The 23,405-nt window shown below is 34.8% G+C and overlaps 1 protein-coding gene across 1 annotated transcript in view; it reads right to left on the bottom strand.

Annotated features, from left to right (window-relative positions):
* Nucleotides 1-6,427: 6,427 nt before the first annotated feature.
* LOC145688523 (uncharacterized) overlaps nucleotides 6,428-23,405 on the bottom strand; it is a 303,038-nt gene continuing 286,060 nt past the window's right edge. Inside the window, exon 4 of the mRNA XM_081762883.1 lies at nucleotides 6,428-13,707. The gene's annotated coding sequence lies outside the window, so the exon portion shown is untranslated. The remainder of the gene's footprint in view (nucleotides 13,708-23,405) is intronic.

Genomic DNA, 23,405 nt, shown 5'->3' with positions numbered 1-23,405 from the left:
GGAACTCGAAGGCAGTTCAATTTGGATTATATGATTGTCTTTTTAACACAACATTCCAATGGTTCTTCAAGTTCCCTACCCTGTGCGCCTCTTGGCTGTTCCTGAAAATCAAAATGCTCCGAAAGAGAACTCTCTTTCACATCCGAAAGGACATCTAGTGCAACGTAATAGCTGCTCTAACAGCACTTCTCGAGAAAGATGCCTGTTTCAAGCAGTGGTAAGGTACATCCGGTATTCCAAAAAGTACTGAGCCTTTTGCACACAAAATTGTGTTTTCGTTCCAAATCTCAGGGTATATGAATCGCAATGGGTCAGGTCTAACGTGGTTTGACAGCTGACAGCTGAAGGTAGCAGATGTGCAAAACGTGTTGGAATTCTTGTAACTAGATGTAAGGTACTGCGTCATGAATATGAGTGAACTTTCCGCTAAACTGCGCTACATTTTACAATTTTCTTTCGATAAAGATTAAACTCCTGCGCAGGCGATAGTTATTTGTATTGTTTATGGGTAAGATATGTATCAAAAGCAACAGCCAAAAGATGGTACAATCGCTTTCATTATGAAAATTTAGATCTCCAAGATGCTCCTCGCAGTGGATGATCAATCATAGCAAAAATGTATGGTATTTTCTAGCAAAAGCCGAGCAAGACCAACATGTAAGCAGTCATGACATCACCAATGACCCAAACATCTATCATCAAACAATGTTAAACCATTTGGAGAAAGCTGGGTACAAAACAAATTGGATGTTTAGATGCCACACGACCTGAATAGAAACACCTTTACTCGAACGAAATTCTATCTGGGAATCTCTACTGAAACGTAACGAGTTCGAGCTATTTCTGGAGTAGTTGATGATGAGTGATGACGAGTTGGATGACCTACGACAACAATACGCAAAGATGGTGGTAGAAGGTCAGCAGTCTTTAGTGTCATATCCTGTATAATCTACAGCATATCTATTACAATGACATTAAAATTATATACCAGTATTCATTTTCTGTTGCTTGTAATGGTTTTCGATATTTTGGTTTTAACAAACAACGAAAGGTAAGGATAGCTTTGTAAAAGGACCTGAGAAGAGTTCATATGGACTGAATCAACAATAACACTTGAGTGAAGCATGTTCAATATTATTCAATACTAGCATATATTACCCGCTTCGCTGGGTTGAAATGAAAATTTAAATGCATAACTCCGTGTCTCATGTGTATAGTACCGATAAAATATGCTGTTTTCGCTTTCAATGGCATCGATTTAACCAGTATCGAAACGATCATTGATCATCTCGGCGACCCCGAGAACCATGGATTCGACACTAATATTGGTAATTTTCGATCATTTATATATATATATATATATCACCTCCTCCTGTTGCGGGCCATTGCATCGGAAATGTCACCGTTCATCTCAGCGATCCCAAAAAATGTGGATACAGCACTATGTGACAATCGCTTAGAAGCAATTATTACATATGTAAATTATGTGCGGTCAACTCGATATTAAAATTTGTGTTAGCCAGAACACAATTTCTTTCTTTTTCTTTTCTTTTCTTTTTTTTTAATGAATATCTTTACTTTGCAATTCAACCACCCTCGATCACAGGCAACGGAAGGCCAACTTTTGTGAACAATAGATCCCGTTTCTTTCTGTCCTCATGGCCCACACACAGGCTGAGCAATTAACAGTTAAAATTCCCCGAAAAACTGCTAAAACATCCTTTTTACATTGGAAATATTCAGAAACCCTTTGGCTTTGTAAGCATGTATAATATACAGAAATACTCATTCTTGATTGAGCGTACACAAAATAAGTTTTTAAGGCTTCTTACTCTTAAGAAAACAAAATTCTATCCAAAATTTGAAAGCTACATCAACTTTGTTGAAAATTTTAATTTTGAAACATTAGAACTCAGGAGAAGAAAAAATTGATTTATTATTTTTACACAAACTCTTTCATGGCAAAATAGACTGTCCTGATCTTAACGAAAAAATATGTATCCAAGTACCATCCATTATATTGCGCACTGCTTCGAAAAATACATTTTTTTGTATGACAGCGAAAACAAACGTTTTAAGCAGATCTCCTATATGGAGAGTTAGTGCAACCTACAACAGGTTAGTTAAAGAAAATTTCAACCTCGATGTACTGTCAATGGATGTAAGTAGTTTTAAGAAATCTATTAATTCTGTAAGCCAAATGTAATTATTACCAATAGCTCGATTAATCTATATAATCTGTATAACGTATATACTATGTAATACTGTAATTAGACCTGTGCCTGTTGTGTTATATGTCAATAAATCAAATCAAAATGTCATAAACTCAACCTAAAACGAACCTTTCTTTTTTTTTGAAGCGAACAACGAAAACAGCCACCACAACAAACCAAGTTGCGAATTTCAATTTTTTTTGAAAGAAAAGAAAGCTCTTTTTGTTTATAGATAGATACGCGCCCTAACACCGAAAGAAGCTGCAGCAGTTGCAATACATTCGTCGAACATTACACACGGCCGCTCTACACAGACACACACACACACACTAACAAATATCGACGAACTTATTTCTTTCCAAGTGATTCTTAGTTAAAAACTATGTGCTAGTGCATCGCCGTCGTGGTGCTTTGTTAGGAGCAGACCAGTTAACATTTCCTATTTATTAATATCGTTCAAACGCTGTAGACTACATTGATAAATATTTTTCGAATTAGTTTATTTTAAGAAAAAGTGTTATCAAAAGCAGAAGTGGTTTGTTGTTAGTGGCGGTGATCGAACTATTTGATAGTGGCGGTGATCGAACTAGTTGATAGTGGCGGTGATCGAACTACCTATGGTTCTAGTTGGAAATCGGTTGCTGAATGTCTGTGCTTCTAGTAACAATAGAAAAGGCTGCACATGTTTTGAATAGACAGCATAGTGGAAAGTGTCAGACAAATCCATAAGAGAACAGAAGCAAACATCTACATCCCATGGAAGCCCTACAGTGGTTAAAGTGACATCAGATGAGGTGACGATATGGAACAAATATGACCACTTAGAGCAGTAATTTTGACAGAACCCTAAAGAGTATCTCTACTCCTGACATTTTTGCACCATTTTTGACGTGAAAATCTATAGAAATAGAGTGAGTGAGGACTAATATGTAAATGTTTTACTCCCCATTATCATCAGCCTAGTATTCAATGAATATTGTTTTCCGTTTTATTCCACTGTATTGTATTGTATTGTAATCCACTAGTATTTAATGATTTTTTTCAATTTCATTTCCATTTTCAAAAGCTTCTTCTGGTCTCGTTTTGTCTCGTGGTCAACACTAATTTTCTTATACCAGACTTAGAGGTCAGCACGGGACTGAATTTTTAGCCTGGGCCTGGCCCGATCCGGACTGTGAGTTTACAATGTGAGGCCCAACCCGAGTCCGAAATATGTTTTAGCATTTAGGCCCGAGCTCGTGTGATAGACAATCAAATGAGCCCGAAATAAGCCCGAATTACAGAAACTTAATAATTGACACAAAATTGTATTTTGATTTACAGCAATTAGAGGTTTAATTTTGCAGTTGTGCTTTAAAAGTTATCCAGAAAGAATGGTGCAATAAATGTCGCTGTACAGTATATTTACAAAGTTAGGCCCGAGAAATATGTTTGTACTGTATATTAAAAGTTCACGGCACAAGCCCTTGCAGAGCTCTAACCAGACTGTTCCGGAAGTCCTGCACCATCAGCATACTGACCTGCATGAGGTAAAACTTTGGAAGGATAGGTGGCGCCACCAGTGAAAACTGTGGACATGCATAGAGGACAGGTTCGTCCGATCAAGTGAAGGCAAGTATTGCGTGTGTAGCGAGCGTTCCTGTAAAGCCAAATGGGCAACATGAGGACTAAATTTCAACTCGAGCTGTGCTACGATTTTTATGAAAAAAGGACTAACTGCAAAAGCTGTAGCGAAGGAAAGCATACCGTACAAAAAGCATTCCATTTCCTCGTCTGTCCGATTTTTTTTTCTTTTTTTTTTTTTGGTATGTTGTAGCTGAGGATCTCCCGGGAAGTGGTTTATACAGAGTCAACTCCCTATGACCAACCCTGTGCCCTCCAGAGATCACCAAACGTCACACAACGGGTGTTGGTAGAATTGGTTCAAACTTGACATACAAAAAAGTAGTTGTGTGTTACACTGGCCTACGGAAAGTCAGGATAGTCCACGTGACGATGTGACTTTTGGTGACCTCTGGAGGTCACAAGGTTGGTCATAGGGAGTTGGCTCCATGTAAACAATTGACCGGGGGTCCTCAGCTAGAACAGTCCAAAAATCACCCAAATCGGACAGACGAGGAAATACAATACTTCTTGTATGGTATGATTTTGGTGGCATCTGAAGGTCACAGGATTGGACATTGGGAGTTGGCCTTATATAAACAATTGACTAGGGGGTTCTCAGCTACAACATATCTAAAAATCACCCAAATCGGACAGACAAGGAAATGCAGTGCTTTTTGTACGGCGTTCTTTGTCGTGTATAACACTGACAGCAAAGCAGAGCAAAACAAAGGAATACTGGATCGATCGACAGCTACCCGTCGGTTCACAAAATTTACTTCGGGTGATTTAAGCCTCGCGGACAAGCCCCGTAAGGGTAGATCTCCGATGGATATTAACGGCCCTCTGCAAGATGCTGTGAGTGCTGAACCCCAATCGAGTACGTGTGTGTTAGCAAGAGTAGTTTGGACATCCAAATCGACAGGAAACCGTCGATTGCATGCCATGCATTACGTCAATAAACTGCCCCGACAAAGTCCTCAAGAGCTGACAGAGGAGCAGGCCCAGCTCGGAGTGGCAATTTGCTAGAATTTGTTTTAAAAAATCCGCGTGATCTTCGTTTCTGGTGGAGAATTGTGACAGGAGATAAGTGGGTGTTTTTGAAAAACCCTCACACACGTAAACAGTGGGTGAAAAGAGGATAGGAAGCCCTGGACAATGTGAAACAAGATAGATATGAGAAAAAGCTCATGCTGTGTGTTGGTGGTGTATTGACGGGATAATTCATTTTGGAGTTTGTTCCAGAGGATCGTGCTGTAACAGGTGAACTGTATTCTGAACAATTACGCCGAGTGTATGCCATTCTGAACGAGAAATATCCGGCATTAACAAGAGGAAGAGCTTATTGCTGCAAATTGATAATGTTCTGAGTCATCGGTCTCTAAATGTGACCAACACCCTGGCTGAGCTTGACGTGTTTGAGTTGTTACCTCATCCTGTCTATAGTCCGGATGTTGCACCCTCAGATTATTATTTGTTTCGCTTTTCTCTCTCCCTCTCTCTCTCATTTCTTGTGTGGTCGGCTATTCAATTCATATGATGAAGCGCATGCTGCCTGTCGCGAGTTTTTCAATTCTAAACTTTCCAACTGGTATCGCCATCAGATTGAACTGTTGTCCCAAACATGGGTGAAGGTCATCGAACATGATGGCCTGTATTTTTTTGAGTAAAAGTTTGTCTTCATTTCTGATATTCGTGTTTCTTTTTCCTTCATGTATGGTGCAGAGCTTTTTGGACAACCTGGTAATTGTAAACACAGAAGTCCAGACAATGTGAAAATAATCCTTTCGAATTTAAAGAAAATCCGGTCAACGACAGAGGAGGATCCAGGTTAAACATTTTAGGCGGGTGGTACGGTAGTTAAAATTTTTTGATGGGGAGTGGATTGCTCGCCCAAATGTTGAAAAAATCAAGAGCACAAATTCTGCCATTGAATAGGGTGATAGGGAACTGTTACTTCTTTCGAAGCAGCAGAACGAAGTATTTGATAATACAAACATATTTGTTGACTATGCTGACGTCGTACTCATTTCTATGTGTAAAATCTTTTCTTTTCTGCAAATAAATTACAATTTAAATCAGTGATTTTTACCGGTATGCCATACCGGCCGATTTTCGAACTTTCGGATGCATAACCGGCTCACTTTAAGCACTGAAGCCCTAGCATATGCTCTGTGAAGAGGCTAATGAGCGACCAGCCGAGTATACAGCCCATGAGATGCACACGTCGGGATCCGAAGCAAGGACTTCAACCATGGAACTGTGACGGAAGCATGGCCCAGATGGAAAGGAGCAGGAGAAGCTAAGTGCAAGTGATACATTTTAACAAGTTTAACGCAAGGAAAAAAGTACGTGCCTGGTAAGAAGCAGTCATAAAATGAAATGGCGACCAGCTGCGGTGAGAAGGTAGGAAATATAGTTATTTTATTTCTTCCCCATTATGACTCAAGGCCGGACTATTTTGGCAGATGTCATCCGTCGATTTCTTTATTTCATTCCCCAATCGGGTCGAGACTGATGGTATTGTTTGATTCTCCGTTCCCATACGGAATGAACAACTAACGTGCCTTAATTTTCATCCAATAACTACAAATCCAGTTGTATGTCAGTGATCCATTTTATTTTATTTTATTTATTTATTTATTTTATTTTATTGAACAAATAATACATCTTATTGCATAACATTTTGAGTTCTTAACTCCTCATCATATACTAAGACATTCTGTTATACAATTGATGAAGAAAGGGTCAGAATAAGAAGCATATTTGTATCGAGTCCTAATATTTAAATAATATTCATGTCTGTGAAAATGCAAATTTGGGAGTTGCATTTTAAATAAAATATAAATTCAGTGTTATTAGTTGTTCGATGATAATTGTCTGGATAGGCACTTCGTAAACGGAAACGAATTGTAGTTGAACATCTGTAAAGGTTTTCGTAAAAGCAAGAGTTTCGGCATATTGGTAGATTAGATAATATGCATAAAAGTTACGATAATTCATCGATAAGTATCTGATCAAATGACACGTTGCGCAGATGGACTCTCATTACTAAAGACAAAAAAGTTAATTGATTCAAAGTAATGTCCAATTGATATCCCAACTAATTCGTATCAATATTATATGTATATTTTATTGCTTGTTTATATGGTAACATTGATTTTTCTTTGGTAATTTGATTAGATAAAATTGAATAATAATTTGAATGTTTATATGTATGAATATTTAGTTATATTATATATAGGTATATATATGAGTATTAAGATCCACAAATGCACTTCTATCCTGTTATTCTTTCACCATATATTACTCTATGTCTTAATTTTTAAAATAATTAAGCCGTTTCCTCTAATACAACATATATTTAACTTCTACCTAAAGACATGAAGATTTCCCATCAATCACCAATTTACAATCTTAATTTAATAATCATGATAAACAATCTAGGCTTCTTCTTTTTTCCTCTTTTAAGGCATGTACACGGAAATCTAACCATTGCCGCCCTCAGCATATCCTAATGTATCTTTTCTATAATTTTACGTTTCCATTCGCATTCGCTAGCAAGTAATGACTTTTAAAGTAAATCAAAATTATCCAATCATCACTTCTCTCACAGTCTTTTCATTTTTCTATTCTATTTTTTTTAATTCTTCCTTAATAATAATATCTGGAGGTGATAAATAAACTTCAATTCAAGTAATAACAATCTGTTTGCCACTGTTTAGTTATAAGCAGAGAAATTAAAATCTCATTTACTGTTAGAAATTATTCAAAAACATATATGATAGCAATTCAGATTAAGTGTATTATTTGAGCCTTAATTGGACATTAATAAATAGAACTGTTAATCAGAAGTATGAAATGATTCAGGAAATCACATAATTGTATGCTGAGGTAACAGACTAAATTCTCTTTTTAACGTTCTCAGGTGGAATCCTTCTGATTCCATAAACATAATTCAGGTATTGATATTAATATATTCAAAACTCAAACAATGGTATTGATTCCTATTGAAAAGATTTGTTTTTCTTCTATTGTTTAACTTTTTTTTATTGTTGACTACTCTAAATTGTTATTCCATTCACTAGTAACTACCTATTTTTTTTTTAATTAATTAAAATTTTATTGCTGCTACCAAATTTTTCTGTAACTTTTGTTATTCAAGCAAAGTAGATTTAAATTCCTCACCCCTGCTAGACATGGTACAAGTATTTTATTATTATTATTATTATTATTATTATTATTATTATTATTGTCTTGACATTACCGGTAATTTTGAAGATGCCTGAACTGACCACCACAGTCATAATTAACTTGAGTTATTTCGCATTATTTCGATTCGATTTATTTACATTATATCTTTTATTTCAATAAATAAAAAATCTATTGCAGCATTCAGCAATTGAATTTTTATTCAAAAATTCACTTGCTTCTCCAAGTGGTAGTCAGCACAGTCTGTCCCACAAAAACTGCATTAGCGAGAAACTTTCTTTCAGCTTTGCAGCGTGTAACCGTTCTGTGGAGGTTGCGTAAAACAGATGTTTATTTAGTTTTGTTTAAATTCTAGTTAGCTGCGCAACTACTTTTTCCTAGCGCCCTGGTTATACCGTTTTGGGGAAAAAGTAGGACGTCGAGATCTGTATATTAGAAATATTACCTTTAAATTTCTCTACATTTCGTGAATTGTTAATTGAACATTATACTTGGAGACCTGAGGTTCAAGCCCCGCGGCGTTAACTTCAGCTTTCCATGCTTTAGCTTACTATCGCACCGGTGCAATTTTCGGAAACAAACCATCAAAAGCCCAACCTTGGTAGGCAAATATAAATTTACATATTAATTTATTCAGATCTGGTGAACACGAGCATAATGCATGTCATTATGATAATTGTCACATGCTCATATTCAGGAATCGAAGTCAAGACTAATAAATTTGACCAAAACCACCCTTTACACTAATATCAGTCATTTTTGATCATTTTTTAAGCATCTCTTCCTCCACTAACCCAAGTTGCGGGTTGAATTTGAATTTAAGGGGAATTGAGAGTATCATTGTACATCTAAGCGACCCAGAAAGCTATAAATTCCACACTGATAGTGACCATTTTCGATCATTTTTATATACCTCTTTCTTTCCTTCCCCCAAGTGGCGGGGCTGATTTTGGATTTAAACCGCATAGGAAATGTCACTGTTCATCTGAATGATCCCGAAAACTATGGATTAGATACTAATATTGGTCATTTTCGATTATTACTATTTATAGCTCTCCTTCTTCGTGCTGAGGCACACGGCATCAGAATTGTCACTGTTATTCTCAGCTACTCCTAAAACTATGGATTCGACACTAAAATTAGTCATTTTCAATCATTTTAAATGTTTATCCCCCTTCCCTCCGTTGTACCCTCCCCCTCCCCAACTATCAGGCTGAACTTGGATTGAAACAGCATCAGAGGTGTCACTGTTTCTCTCATCGACCCCGAAAACTACGGATTCAACACTAATATAGGTCATTTTTGATCATTTTAAAATTTCTCTCCCCCTCCCCCTCCCCTACGTTGCATCGTTAACGTGAACAGCTTAATGTAATTCCTGCCCCTAAACTCATGTATGTTGAAAATTTGATTGGGATCGGTCGGGTGGTTTAAGAGTGATGAAGTCACAAAGTCACTCATTTTATTATTTTTTTTTACATATATATCTTCCTCTCCCCCTCTCCTAGGTTGGCTCGTCAAATTGAAACGATAAAAAAATCCCAAGGCCCAACCCTCATATATGTTGAAAATTTGATCGAGATTGTTTTTGTGGTTCAAAAGTTATTAGGTTTTACAAGTTTTTATTTATACGTCCCCCTCTCCTCCCCCTGCCCGACGATCTACAGTTAAAATGAAATTACAAAAATGTTTCCAGATCCTAACCTCATGTATCTTAAAAATTTGATTGGAATCTATCGGACAGTTCAAGAGTTACTAAGTTACAAAAATAGTTACATTCAGTCCTATATAAATTGATTTGTTTGTGTATATATATATATATATATATATATCCCTCCTTCTCCTCCCCTAAGCTACTCCGTCAAACTTAAATCACAAGAACGATCCCAGGCCTGAACCTCATCTATATTGAAATTTTGATCAAGATCGGTCGAGTGGTTCAGGAGTTATTAAGTTTTATTTTTTTTTCTATATCCCCTCCCTCACCATCAGTTTTACCATCAAAGTGAATAGCCTAAAACCAGTCCAGCCTCGAACCTCATCCATGTTTCAAATTTGATCGAGATCGGTGGGGCCGTTCTGGAGATTTAGAGTCACAAACATAGTGATTTTCAATTTTATATATATATATATATATTACACGCTCACATGCCAAATAAAACATATCATGAGCGCCAAACATTAAATCAGACAACAATGGTTATTGAAAGGAAGTCTGTGAAGTTAAAAAAAAGTTTCTTCGCAAATTATTGCTTTTTTATAGTCTCTTCTGATACCTATAAACATAAGATTTCGGTTCGTATTGTACGTACATATTTGTTGGAATATTACATAATACAGTGAATGCACTTCAAACGGAGGTTAATACCCAAATCGATAACACTTGTGTCTTGAAGATTAACAAAAAAAAAAAAAAAAAAAAAAAAAAAATGCATTTACACATTTCTCATAGGACTACAACTAGATCTCACTGAAATTGAAAGTAGTCCTCTTACAATATTCCAATTTAAGAAAATTAAATAAGTGAAGTTCAGATAACATTCATAATTTGACAACACTCTCTCCGCTTGCGGAACGAAACAAGTAGTATAAGCAGTTGTATGCTTATGTACTTCTCTCGATACCTTCGTGTGGAATGAACAGTTGGCTTCTACTTATTACGCCATTTCCATTAAATATACAATAAAATGCAATTTCGGGTGCTTATTTTCCATGGTACTCACCCGAAAAGAAAAATACTTATATGTGTAGAATCTTCATTCCGTTACATATTAAAAATTTATTTCAAATTTAATGGAAGCCATAGACAGGAAGTATTGCACAATAAGAATTTAATAGTACATGAAAGTTAATATATCAGTTATTTCAATTTCACTGGTGTGTATTAAGAATACTGTGAACGTTTGTACCCATTAAAAATAATTGCATCTATATAGTAAATATAATTAGTTGTACATCTCCAATTGGTATATCAAATTCTGCAAAATTTCTACATAACACTGTTACATTTAAAATACTGGAAAATTATAAACTATCAAAAGCAGATTTATACAGCAGTTTTCTATCATTTATAGATATACACTTAGCACTCACTGGTACTTTATTTATTATTAAAGTAAAGCAGCAAAATTACTCTACATAGCACTGGTAACATACAGTTACATACATGGATATTAATGTGTGTAGGAACATACATTTTAATACCACATTAACACACAACAGACAATAATCGGTAACACTTCACCAATGCTCAATCTTTGGCAATATATGTACACTTATGAATATTTATAAAGATACTTCTGTTATTGAACTTTAAACATATTTCAATTCTTAAGAACTGAAACCAAAACTTTGCTTTAGAGCTGACCTTCATGCAAAGATGGAACACCCACACATACACACACACACACACACACACACACACACACACACATACATACATACATACATACATACATACATACACATATAACATCAACAGTAATAAGCCTATCTCGATTTTCTGGAATCAATGTATCTTTATAATATATTAATTACATTTAGGAGTAATCAGTACCTCCGCCTGATTTAGACCATTTACCGTAACTTATACCATAAATATTTGGAATAACGTTTCTGTTACCGTTGTGGCAAAAGCAAGTAAAGAATATCTGACAAATATTGTCATGATAAACTAACTGTACTTATAACAGTAGAAGTAGGATTATTTTATGTTCAAATAGACTTCATTGTAGATATAGTACCCTGATAAAGTCCCCATTCGTTTAAGTTCATTCCTGTCAATGAGACAGTCTTGTTTGCCATGACTACGTGTACTCTTATATGCATGAAACTACTAGTACAATATTTGCGTGCTATTTGAATTTAAAATAACATGTAAATTATGGTGCCTAAGTTTGCTGATTAAAAACTGTAGCAAGCACGTACGCAGGAATTTATTTCCGGAGGAGTCCAAATTCTCAACCCTAAAGTTAGACAAAATTTATAGAAAAGTCGGGATTTCAGGAGGGTGCTGATACCCAGGATTCACCCCCCGCGTACGTCCCTGACCGTCACCTATAACGCATTTGATGAAAATCATCTCCTTCAATTTGGCAAATCCACTAAGACACCATATCACTTAAGTTTTCATTAAAATTGGGGCAGACATCGCTTTGGAATTGTTAACAAATTTCAAATTGTAAGAGTTTCTGGAAATTACAGAAATTTGAAATGTGCCTGGAATATTTTTCTGAGTGGAACAGAACTTAATTTTCTAACAGCTCAAAAAAAAAAAAAAAAAAAAAATGAACTGTTTAAAGTTAAATTTTGACGTTGTAAATGTATGTGCATAATTGATTCAACATTTTAAGCTAGATGATTTCATTATTGAAAAAGAAAGTTACAATATTTTAAAAAGAAAAAGAAAATTTGTACACACACACACAGGTCACACTTATTTTACTCATCAAATAAAATTATTTTCTTTGTGAAATATATATATATATATATATAAAATAAATAATATTTCATGACAACACTTATGATATTAAACGACATCAAAATACTGGGATGATGACAAAATACATTCATAAATATAAATTTGAAATATAGCACATAAAGGAAAAAATACATACATCAGAATACATTTTAAAAGTTTCAGAGTTTAAAATTTAAGAAAACTTTTCTTTAAAACTTTACATTATCAGTCTCTAAGTTAGAATAACAATTTATCTTATCTGCTCATGGAATGACAGTGCTCTTTTATAACGTGAAATAAGTTATATATTCAGGTGTTGTGTGACAATGTGTATCTCTCATATTAAACACAGCTCATTCGTTGACTCAATAAAATATTTTTTTCATATTTGTTTTAGGATGTTGAACAAGAAAAAAAATGAACACAACACTGAATTCAAATTGAATCGATGCAACTGTAATACATCTCGGATTTCTTTGAATTGTACTAAATTTTAACTTGGCACATTTATTTAATAACAGTAATACTGTGAAACAATTGCAGGTCGATGCTTGATTCCGCTTTGCATGAAGAACAACAATACAAATTTCTCATACACTCACAATAACAAAGACACATCTTGGTTAAAAAAAAGTAAATCTGCTTTAAAAATCTATAAACTCGACATTAAAATATATTCACTGGTCGTCACAGAAAAAGGCACATTCCATAAACGTTGGAAGACAATTAAGGCACAACCAATCACACAATTTTATCTTTATAATTACTTCCTGTATAAGGAACGTGCTTTACAAAACATTATAAAAATTAGTTCATCTTTTTTTCTATGCAAAAATATTTGCCAAATTTTATTTAAATTAAAAAAATCACCGGTTTTATACAAAACTATACATAATTAAGAACTCTTTGGGAAGAAATAGTTTGTGTTCTATGTAGTAGAAATACAACAAGATTCTACAAAATGTAGATAATATTATATAAATATAATAATAAAAATAGTGAATTAAATAGATATAAAAACGCTTAATCACATTTTATGCTGAACGTTGTAATATAATAAGTAACGTTACGTTCCAGCATACATAGTAGTTCATCACAAGATTCCCGTAAAAAAATGTGTTTTCAGTTCGTTTGCTTTCCTCAAGAGTTTGATCGTGTTTGAAGGCTTGCTGAAATTTCATACAGTTCTTAAAATTATAACTCCTCGTAGATTCTGCGTGCCTGGAATAACAAAGAAAAATATAGTGTTATCTACATTTAACTATATTACACATACATACAAACAAACACACACACACACACACATATATATATATATATATATATATATATATATATATATATATATATATATATATATATATATATATATATATATATATATACAGGGGCGGATCCAGGATAGGATCAAGGGAGGGGCTAAACCATATTTTGCCGTTTTATCCAGTGTAAAGTAGGATTGAAGCTCATTTTATCCAGTGTATACCTGAACGTCAAGGGGGGGGGCTATAGCCCCTATAGCCCTCCCCTTGGATCCGCCACTGTATATATATATATATATATATATATATATATATATATATATATATATAGGGTGTTTCAAAAGAACACCGACAACGTTCGGGAGGTAATTCATGACACCAAGATAAGACAAAAAGTATAGACCAACTTGGGTGCACAAATGCTCCTTTCGGAGTTATAAGCGCCGAAAACATAAAAAAATGAACTTTAAAAATCCACAGCTTCGCTATGAGACCTAGTAGTCGGTCAAGACTTCACTTAGAAACTAATATGTGCGCTATCCAAAAATATATGTTACAGATTCCTAAGGCACTCACGCAACAATTTTTATAGAGAGAGTTTGGCTACGGGCAAATAATTTGAAGTACTCACCAATTACCTTTATAAAATTGTTGCGGAAGTACTGCAGAATTCTGAAACAGATATTTGCATAGGGCACATACTAGTTCCTAAGTGAAGTCTTGAGCTAACTACGGTAGATCCCATAGTTTTGGAGCTATGGATCTTTAAAGTTTATTCTTTCATGTTTTTGTCTGCCTATTACTCCGAATGGAAGCATCTGTGCATCCAGGTTGGTCTACACTTTACCTTATCTTGGTATATTAGGAATCACCTCCCAAATGCTGTCGGTGTTGTTTCGAAACACCCTGTATAATGCCTTTATTTCAGGAAATAGAGTATAATAATAATAATAAACTATACCTGCACAGAATACAGTCAAACTATGTTTGGAGTGCTGCTGAAAGGCAGCCAATTGGTACCTTAGATTTTGAAGCTGTTTCTAAGCAACTTTTTCATATTGCCAATCTCTGTGTTGCACCTTAAAGAACATTTCACAATTATAATTTCAATCGCGATCAATAAATCACTTGTCAAGAGTTTGATAACAACGTTGATTATTCTCCCATTCATTCATTCGTACAACGAACTGTTAAACAGATCAATCCCAAGCAGGGTATAAGGGGAAGAAATACATTTGGTTTATATATCACACAAGCTGAAATACCCGTTCTTCGCACGGAAAGATAGGTTTACGCAAATTATTTGAACCCTTAGGGTACGCATTTCAATGCAAGTGTAATTATAAAAATCTATAAGGTACTCTATTTTTGATATACATTTTGAACTACTCCATCCCATTATGATACACCCGTTACTGAAGGTCACATGATAAAAACCTTAAGACAGTAACTATGTTTCAAGATTCATTTCAAATAGGGAAGCCGTTTTCCCAGATGAAATCACAAACAACATCTATTTCAATGTGGCGAAAAAGTATATAAACTGCACCTTCTTCCCTTAAAACCGGAATTTTGGAAAATGCTGGGTCACGTGTCCGTTTATTTGTAATGAGGAGTTTATACAGAGATTTTCACCTTCCTAACTTGAAGGGCTCATGAGATACTTTATTTTTTGCATTAAGTTTTACCCTACACTCCTTTAGGATACGTCCTTTAATCAAAGTGTTGACTGCAACCTAGCTCTAGGTAGATACTAAGTATGCTTCAAAATTCATTTCCATGTTTTCAGCCACTTTCCTGTCATGCGATCACAAGCAAAATACAGCATCGGTCTCAATGCAGAGTGAAAAATAATAAAAAAAATACATCTTCCCCTTTAAATAAGAATTTTTAAATATGCTGGAACACGTGTCCACTTATTTTTAATAAAAAGTTTATATGCCGAATTTCATCTCCCTAACTTCAGGGACTTATGTGGTACTCTATTCTGGGCAAAGGATTTGAATCACCTTATTATACGTTTTTTTTTCTTTTTTTTAAAAAAAAGAAAGAAAAAGAAATTCTTATTCGTTGCTCTCGTAACAAAAGGAGTTTTCTATCCAAATCTCACGTTTATATATATTAATAGGGTCTGAATTTTCAGTGAATCACTTTCACTCTTCCATATGAATGAATTAGTGACTTCCTCACTTTCGATCTCAACTCAAGTGCAAGGATCTAAAAATTATATTTTCAGTTCCAAACAATACACCTGGGTACAGAAAGCATAGACCAGTGTACCGGTATGTTTCACATTATTTTCTTGTAACTATTTCATTATACTATTTGTAAGTTAATGAAAAACGTAACCATTCTAAGTTCCATATGCAGTTCACGACTTTGAAACCCAGCGGAAACAAATAAATAACAAATACTGGCGGAAATACGTCATGATTGACCTGTCCATAATCGTTCATATTGCCCCCCTTCCACTTCCAGAAGCGGAAGTTTCCAACACACTGAAATCCGTGTTTCCCTTCTTTATGATTTCTTCCTGTTCTGCTTAATGAATCTCCAGTAGTTTGTAGTTTTATTATTATTATTATTATTATTATTATTATTATTATTATTATTATTATTATTATTATTATTATTATTATTATTATTTCTTTTCTTTAGACGTTCACAAAAAGGCACATTTAGATTTTTTGATAAATTTAATAGTAATTATTTTCCCGACAAGTGCAACTGCTTTAAAGGGCCCTTGATTTTATTATATCGTATCATACAACTTGAATTGCATTTTAAATTGTATATTATAGAAATTTCATTTTTTTCATTTGCCAGAAACTCTGATTAGTTAGATTTTCACTTTTGAAAAAAAAGTAAATAAAAGGTGTTCTGTGATTGGTTAGAAGCATGGTCGCTGTATTCGATCATGCTCGAATCGGTATATTTGATTTGAAGTATGTTAGAAGGATATACGAATATATGGATATATGTCGTTATTGAACCACGAATTAGTGAATAAAATTTGAAGCTTGAGTAGCTAATAGAAAAAAAAACGCCCGTCGATTTGTTCGATATTGTTTTAGAAGTTAGACCTACTTACTCTTATGGTCTAAGCTCAGTGTTTATTCGAGGTAATTTCCAAAACTACTCAACCAATTTTGACAATTCTTTCAACATTGGAGAGTATGTTTTCCGAGATGCTAAAGACTACATATTATAGGTAATGCTTCAACTCCACACAACTGAACTGACTTTTTATATACAGCACCTTATTGTGCTTATACTAATAACTGGTATTTAGGCGGCGGGTAGAGATCGGAAAATTAATCATACAATAAAAGAAACGTATCTGTGATTGATTATATAATATGTAATGTAATGCAATGTTATCTGTTAGGTACTATTATTTTAATTTGTATAATTACGTTACTAATTTTCTTAATATTTGAACTTCCGTAGCAAAAGTGTTCGCTGAATTGCCTTAATATCAAAAGTTAGTTTTTTTCTTTTAAATAAAAATTATCATATTTTTTTATTTTGTATAAATTTTCTATCTGAGAGACGTTCTCGCAGGGGCAGTTATGTGTCCTCAACTATGTTACTTGTTAGTTACGTAGATGCAACTATGGCATGCTTGCAGGTAGAGGTATCAGGTTCTATTCAAAAATTCTTGGACTCGGAAACTATTAAGTATTATTATTGCAAACTAATGCATTTTATTAAAAACATTTTTTCCTATTTAGAGTTGACAGGAAAAAAGTAGGAAAAAATATGCTTATGTAATAGTTAAAGACAAAAGATCGAAAATCATATCCAATATATCGTCGGCGGCAATTCAAAACCTGCTATGTGCATTTTGCAGGAGAAGCGAAAAACAGTATCCTGGTTAGCTTTTTGGCTTTATAAAAGTGATGTTATAAGTAATATTTGATGCTGCACGTAACTGGTACCTTCTCAAGTTACTTGAAAAGGTATCAAGTTACGTGCAGCATCAAATATTACTTATAACATCACTTTTATAAAGCCAAAAAACTAACCAGGATACTGTTTTTCGCTTCTCCTGCAAAATGCACATAGCAGGTTTTGAATTGCCGCCGACGATATGTTGTGCTGCTTCAGGAAGCCGGAAATCCATTGTATGTCTCCAATACGTAGTGCCTACTCTGTTTACTGGTCTGGTGGCTAGCGCGTGCGCTAATGATGCACATGGTCCTGGGTTCAATTCCCAGTGAGAGCACAAAAAAGTTATTTCACAATTATTTGGTTTCTTTCTCTGTATCCTTTAGCCTACAGGGCATAAGCGAGGGACGTTAAACTAAAAATCGCATTTATGTTATTTCAATATGTAGATCCTTGAAAAGATTCATTTGGTATAGCAACAAAATCAAATGATGTTTAAATTACTATGTATTTATCTTCCATATCAGCTACCCAAATTGACTCAATCTGATTAATGAAAATATTCAATACGAGAGGTAACAGTTCTATGAACATTGTATACTATATGCGATTCGGATGAAACAGAATCTATATATTAACACTAGAAGCATCAGATGGGTCATTTTGACCCGTCTGGACGATTAATTTATTATAATTTCTCAAGTTATAAAACTGTGGCCACGAGATGTCATGACTTTTTATCGCTTTACCAACACTCTAACTTAATCACATTTTGACATTTAAAAATATTTATATATAGCCAATTTTTTGAATTTTACCTAGAAGCCTCACAGGGGTCATTTTGACCCTCATGCCTACAATGCGGATTATTGACAGCTGCAAAAATTACGATACTCACATATTTTTATAATACTAATTAGTATTAGTTTTGTGATTGATATAATTCATTATCCATGTGTTATAAGTGGTTGCTGTTAGTGTAGTGCTTGATGACTGCTGAGAATAACTTTCGTCATAAGAAATACTACTACAAGCTATTGATGGAATTGACTCTGGTGGTGACTGTAGTGATCGAAGTGACGATGAGTACATTGGTGATATCAGCATTGATGAATTGACAGATTGTTAAAGTGTTTTTGCGAGTAATGATGAATTTAGTGACAGTGGAAGCATGGGAGAAGTAACGGATGATGAAAATTCGGAATTATCCAGAGATCAGAGAGCTTGGGTCGAACAAGCCTGTGCAAGCGTTCGCGGAAGGGCTAAACATTATAACAAGTTCCGTAAACTCCAGATCTAACCCCATATGCTTTTCGACACGTCGGCGACAAAGTTTCTAGTTGTTTCAGACTTATAATAGATAAACCTGTTATGCGTTATATAAAGAAGTGAACAGAAGTCGAAGCCCAAAGAGTTTTGAAGGACCCAACTTGGTCAGTTTCACTTCAAGAATTATATTCCTTCATAGGGTTGTTATATCTTCGCGGTGATTTAGGAATGAAGGGGGTTAGCATAAAGGGCCTTTGGTGAAAAAAATGGGGACCGCGAGTTTTCAGTGATACAATGCCAATAAGAAGATTTAGAGAACTCATGCGATTTCTAAGATTTGATATAAAAGTATTAGGATGGAAAAATATCGATATGACAAGTTTTGTATGATTTCCACGGTTTGGAAAGCTTTTATTTAAAACTTTCAAAAGTCTTACATTCCAGAACCTTATTGTATGGTTGATGAACAACTGTTTCCAACGAAGACCCTTGCAAATTCATACAGTTCATGGGCAACAAAACAGACAAATATGTCGTAAATTTCTGGATGCTAGTGGAAATGGAACAAAAATACATAATTTAGGAAAGGATGGTGAACGACCAGCAAACACACAGCTTAGTGAATTTGTTGTACAGAAGCTTGTGAGACCTTTCGCAGAGTCCGGATTGAATGTCATATGTGACAACTTTCTCACATCTCTACGCCTCATTCGTGATCTCAAGAAATATAATATCATTTTGGTAGGAATTATCCGTAACAACAGGAGAGAAGTTCCAGATTCAGTGAAAAAGAAAAGTCGAGGGAAAGGACCTATACAGTACAACTGCACTGGAAACTGAAGATGATATCAAGCTCACGGCGTATCATTGTAAGAAGAACAAAAATGTCCTTATTTTGAGCAGCCTTCACTTTCATGTTGACACCGATATCAGCCATAACAAGAAAAAGCCTTAAACCGTTTTATTTTACAATAAGCAAAAGGTTCGAGTTGATGTAATCGACCGGATGACACGAAAGTACTCCGGGAAAGCTGCGAGTAGAGGATAGCCAGTGGAGATTTTCTATAACATCCTTGATTTGGCAGCCAGAAATGCGTTAGTTCTCTACAAGATGGTAACAGGGAAAATATCACCCGCCACCAATTCCTTTTGGCATTAGGAGAGGAACTGCGCTCGGAGATGAAGACACTAAAGGAAGACGGTAATCATACCAAACAGTCTGTAGCTGCCTTGCTTCAAACAACCAAGCGGAAGAGATGTCAAATTGCTGAGTGGAATGGTAACAAGACACAAGCTCAATATTTCCACTGTAAGAGGGACGTCTGTGGGTCCTGAACACAGATCCCGAAAAAGTACGTTGTTTGTTCAAAATGTGATGATTAGGTATGTAGATGTGAACATTATAAAACATGCCTAGTTGTAGAGAAGTTCATGTTCTAATTCATTTGTTATTATATTTTATTTTAATTCCTATTGTGTATGGTGTTTGAAGGGAAGCTAAGATATGCTACAGTAACAATAAGTAGTGTTAATTATATCTGCGATATTATGTAACTTCATTTTAAGTAACTCTATAGATTACGAAAGTTTTAATATTATAATTATTCACTATGAACAATAACAAATGTAAAATAAACAATGAAAATAATGAAATTTGGATTTATAATTAACAAAACCCAACAATAAAACCAAAAGTATACAAAAAGTAAAGAGTACTACTGTTTAATGTGTACATTTTTAAGTAGGGGTCAAAATGACCCGTTTGATGCTTCTAGTATAAGCAAGATTATGATGCTCCTAGTGTTAAAATGCTAGGTTTATATGTTTGTCTCCAAAGAAAAGTTTATATGTTTGTCTCCAATCCTTTCGACAATGAGATCTCCAAAACCACAAGTACTAGAAACGTGTCGTTTTCACTCGTCGATTCCAAATTTTGTGTAGATTGTCCAGTTCTAATCGAATATTAAAAAGAAAGAAAAACAACAAAACATGGCCGTTATTTCTTTATCACATTTTTAGGGGTACACTGAAAGTCTTGAAATTAAAAAAAAAAGGATCATATTCTGTGGGTTATATATTCCAACACCACATAGTTGTATGTAGGGGTTGTATATCTCTCAGGCATTTGTTTCATGACCAAATGATAATGAAAAACGAAGGATAACCACTTCTCCAGGCTAAGATTAATCTTCATTGTTTGGAGCGTTTTGCCCAATGAATACCATATATCACTGACATTATAATTAACTGTGTATGCTTATTATATACTGTATGCAAGAAGAAAGAAAACACTGATCACACATGAATTAGAAACTCCAACCGGAAGTAGGCTCAAATCTTGATATTGAAAAAATAATAGAAAAAATATCACCTTTATGGTACCCGTTGCCGATTTTTACCAAGACGTCTTTCACTTGTGTCTGTAAAGGGACATGTACAGATGTTGTGAGGAATGACAAGGAGATTCATGCTCATATGTGAATCATGCGCTGTGTAGAGAACACAGGTTCAGCTAGTATCATTTAATGTTTCATTACACTACGATTGGCGCAATCATTTAGTTTGCATTATTTTAACTACTACATTACATTTATATTTTTCTTCTTAACTATTACCATTTTTCTTCATTTGTGAGTGCTTAAGTGATGTAACACTTATAATCTCATGTTTCTAAGTAATATTAGAAGTAAAATTAAATATTGCTGTCAGCAATTAAAAAAACATTTCCGATGAGGGAACATTATGGTATGAAATGCTTTAAAATAAAAAAAAGAGAGAAATAAGAAAAGAAGTAACTAAACTGTGTCGTTATATCTAACACACTTTTTTGATATACACTTTGTACATCACCTTACTTATATTTATAATTTATTTTCATACATCAGATTCGGCATTCGTACAGGCAACTACAATTAAGCACAAGCATTGAAGCTTTATATACCGCACCGTGTGGACTTTGTGTTGGACAAACACCGTGCTCATGGGTTTTCTCGGGGTTCTCCCGTTTCCTCCCACTTTCTTCATTCCACCATTTCACTCATTTCTTATAATTACCGTCTCCTTTAGCCTAACCGGCATAAGCGTGGGACGTAAAACTTACAGATTTCATTTCATTTTTTATACACCGCGAACAAACATCGGTAAAGTTGTAGAGAGCCAGTAGATATCGCGTAAATACCGTCGTAGTAAGCTAACGGTGGTCCATGTGATATGATGTGATTTTGAGTTTAGCGTTCCTTTTAGCAGGGAGACTACCTGAGACGTGGGTTTCATATATAATAATCTGACGTAGCGCCATTTGAAATATTGGGTTGGCAACACTGTTAACCTTGCGGTATCACAAAATATGGCAACAGTGTCTCTCTGCTGATATTTGCATGATACAAAATTTCATTTTTTTTGTAAATTAACTAAAAAGTTATAAGGGTGTATCAAGATAAATGGTCCGGCCAATATATGTATGTGTGTGTGTGTGTGTGTGTGTGTGTGTGTGTGTGTATGTGTGTGTGTGTGTGTGTGTGTGTGTGTGAAACCTGCAAGAAAGTATACTCTGAAATTAAAAAAAAATCAAAATCTATACATTTATGTTGAAGTTATGCATGAACACAGACAAAATAGATGCATACACATAAACGGTTCGAATTGAGAACTTCCTCCTTTTCTGAAGTTGGTTAAAAACAAATTCATAGGGTCTATATGTGTGAATGTGTCGATCGGGAACAAATTTGTACTATGGAATATTATGTTGTGGAGGCTTACGTTCCTTTACATACGGGCAGTCGAATTTTGCGTCATGTATTCTGAAACTAAATGGAACATTTCAGCTTAACGTTTCACGATTATGCTCTTTAGGGTAAGGGAGGTGATTACTGATTCCAGTGAATGATAATGGAATAATTGGTGGGATGCGGAAGTGGGAGGAAACTGGAGTACCCCGAGAAAACCCATGGGCACTATGTTATCCACCACACACTTGGGCGGGGATCGAACCAAGGACTCCGCGCACTAGAGGTAAGCGCTCTACTACTGAGCCACCGTGCCCCCTTTCTGAAACTAAAGCCTGTACACCGAACTCATCCAACTGGGATCAAACTCGCATGGTGGTAGACCTTCAGCTGTTTATTAGGGTATGAAAGATCATGTTGTGCAGAGTTTGGGCTTCCGCGTTATGCACAATCGAGTTTCAAAGTTATTGAACACACATATATACACACAAAATCATAGTGTATACTGTTTAAATTATAATTATAATTCCACTTGTGCAGGAAGTTCTGTTTGTTAGTTTCTTTAAATGCTTCAACAATTTGTTCTTAACCCCCTAGAAAGTGCAGTTTGACCCTTCTTGTGCACACTGAAATCTCAGCGCACACTTAGCTTCTATGTAACACGAGTTTGGCACTTTAAAAAAAATCAATGTCAAGTGTACATAAGTCTTATCAAGCAATTAACTTGTGGTATCCAAGTTCTTATCAGTAATAATAATAATAATCGATACAA

Source organism: Thermobia domestica, chromosome 6 (genome assembly GCF_964235325.1).
Source record: "Thermobia domestica chromosome 6, izTheDome1.hap1.1, whole genome shotgun sequence".
NCBI lineage: Eukaryota > Metazoa > Arthropoda > Insecta > Zygentoma > Lepismatidae > Thermobia > Thermobia domestica.
This window is presented reverse-complemented; position numbering and strand designations above follow the sequence as displayed.